Below are 2,764 nucleotides of genomic sequence, written 5' to 3' on the forward strand. Positions count from 1 at the left end.
TTACAGTGGTGGAATGACTAACTCTGCCTTATTGGGGGGGGGGGGGGGGGGGGTTGGCCCAGCTATTCCACCATCACACCCTGGGGGCCAGCTCATCTACTCCTCCACCACTAGGGGCCGCTCTACTGTGCTACCCAGGCTAGGAGCAGGGCCTGGTTTCCTGAGTGTTGCAGCTGGTAAGGGGGAGGGTCGACTGACTCCCTTGTGGGCAATGAAGGCAAGGGGTAAGGAGGGCATCTCTCCCCTGCCAACATCAACACATCGACACATGACAGATGAATAGTGAGGGCCACTCTCCCATGCTCACAGTTTTGGGGCTGGCTCACCCACACCTCCAACAACAGGGCTGGCTCTATTGTGCTGTCCAGGCAAGATGCAGGGCCCCTTCTCCCGAATGATGCTGCTGGTGAAGGCTTGGGTCAGGGCAGGAAGGCATCTTTCCTTCATCCATGCCACCACATGGCAAAAGAGAGGGTGCAACCTGCTCTTCCTTTCTCACACCCTCAGGGCCAGCTTGCACACACCTCCGGCGAATAGGATCAGCTCTATTTTGCTGCCGAGGTGAGATGTTGGATCCTCTGTCCTGAGTGCTTCAGCCCGTCAGGGGCAGGACCAGTTCTCTCTAGTGTTACAGTCAGTGGGGGGTGGGGCCAACTCTGCACAGCCCTATCCTCTCTGCCTTTGGTGGTGTTAGGAGCCTCCGGCGTCAACACAGACCATGACTGCATCAGAGCCATGAACCTAGACATGGGCCCCAGCAGCAGCCCGGACCTAGACATTACCATGGCCCCAGGTGGCATGCGAGTCACCCACCTCAGCCTGCTCCTCACCTCTCTCATCTCTTTAGATCTGCCTCTGTCCATATAAAACGAACCATTCTCTCTCTCTCCCACAACACACCTTACGTTTGTTCACCGTAATAGGGCCCATGCTTTCTTCTCAAAGCCTGGGGTGGTCCCGCATGTGAGTCTCTTGGCTGCACTTAGTCTGCCATGGCGCTGGGCAGGATAGAAAAGTAGAAAAATTTTTAAAAAATCGATTTAACTTCCATAACAGTCACTTTGGACAAGTATGTTATAGGAATACATGATAATAATATACATACTTTTCCTTTGGAGTTTTCCTAGAATATAACAGGATAATCATGTCTTCCAGAGAGCTTTATCATGACCACAGTCGTCACTCTTTGTGTCCCCGCAGCATCACAAGGCTTGCCACTTGCCTATAAAACACAAAGGAATTAAATACAAAATTCCTTCATCACAATGTGAAAAGTTTTATGACAGAGGTTGTCCAAATCTTACCAGTATGACTGGCCCTTAGCATGCTCAAGGTTGGATGACTCTAAGCAGCTACACCAATCCTTTTCATGAGTGTGGGAAGTGGCTCCCCAGATTGCCTTTTTCTGGACTCCCACAAGCTCCTCCACTGCTCCTTCCTCTGGGTTTGGCAGAGAGTGTGGAATGTGAGCGCCTCTTTTGTCTTTGGCATGGTCCCAAGACCACACCTCTCAGATTTCCTCCCTTACTGACAAAGGCCTGACCTACATTCCCTTGTACAAGACAGAATTATCTGGAAAACCGAACCTTTGATAGACAAATTCTCAAATCTTTGCTTATGCAAAGAGGCATTTTGAACAAAAGCAATGAGAAGTTAATGGACTTTTACTTGCAAAGCACTTCAAGGTCTCCCTGATCCAAAAGCGCTGATCTCTATGACAGACGAAGGTTAAAGTTAGACAATCAGATGTTTGTCCCCACAATTCTCCTATCTGTTAATAAAAGATGTGTAGATATCATACTCAAAAACATATTGTTTGGGTTAGAGAATTTACTCCTTAAAGAAAAAGGTTGAAGGTTCCATTATCTGAGGTAAATGTGATAAATCAGACAGAATGATTGTTTTTTTCTCTCTCTGTCTCTTTCTCTTTGTCTCTCTGTCTGTCTGTCTCTTTATCTCTGTCTCTGTCTCTTTGTCTATCTCTGTCCCTCTGTCTCTGTCCCTCTCTGTCTCTGTGTGTGTCTGTGTCTGGCTCTTTGTCTCTGTCTCTCTCTGTGTGTGTGTGCATGCATGTGTGTGGTGTACACACAACCGTGTGCCTAATGGCCAGAGGAGGATACTAGGTGTCCCGCCTTGAAACAGTGTCTCTCATTGAACTTGAACATTGCCCGGAAGGCAGTCAGCCCTGGGGGGGTTGGGGGGTCCCTCTTGTCCCCAGCAGCCAAGGCACTGTATTTACAGGTGGGTGCTGATGATGGGAACTCAGCAGCTAGCACCTGTGCTGCTAGTGCTCTCTCCCTGGAACCCATCTCCAGCCTCAGATCTTCCCTTCAAAGGGCAGTCTTCACATGCAGAATTCAGTTCTCAGCTGGAAGCGGAGATGTGCTAGATAGGAATGGCAGAAGATCAAGGTGCTGGCATTGCTTTTTTTTTAATTTTCTTGGAGAGCAGCAGAAAGTAAGAAGGCAAGAGCACTGTGGGAGAATGAGTGATAGGCCACACCTGAGAGACAGCTGCCTTGGTTAGCTCTGTGTCAGCGGGACACAAGCTAAAGTCAGCTGAGAGAAGGGAGCCTCAACCGAGAAAACGCCTCCATAAGACCAGGCTGTAGGCAGGCAAGTCTATAGGGCATTTTCTTAGATAGTGATCAATGGAGAGGGGGTCAGCCTAGTGGGCAGGGATATACCTGAGCTGGTGGTCCTGGGTTCTATAAGAAAGCAGACTGAGCAGGCTGCGAGGAGCAAGTCAGTAAGCAGTACCCCTC

General features: G+C 49.4%; 1 long non-coding RNA gene across 1 annotated transcript; it reads right to left on the reverse strand.

Moving 5' to 3' along the window:
- Positions 1-920: 920 nt before the first annotated feature.
- Positions 921-1,406, reverse strand: LOC126515413 (uncharacterized). Its single transcript, XR_007595846.1, has 3 exons — positions 1,305-1,406; positions 1,106-1,222; positions 921-998 (listed from the first exon to the last, which is right to left on the reverse strand). It is a non-coding gene; the product is annotated as an uncharacterized lncRNA (long non-coding RNA).
- Between the last annotated feature and the right edge of the window lie 1,358 nt (positions 1,407-2,764).

This window comes from Alexandromys fortis, unplaced genomic scaffold (genome assembly GCF_014885135.2).
Source record: "Alexandromys fortis isolate MF-2015 unplaced genomic scaffold, M_Fortis_MF-2015_v1.1 scaffold_18, whole genome shotgun sequence".
In the NCBI taxonomy this organism is placed as follows: domain Eukaryota; kingdom Metazoa; phylum Chordata; class Mammalia; order Rodentia; family Cricetidae; genus Alexandromys; species Alexandromys fortis.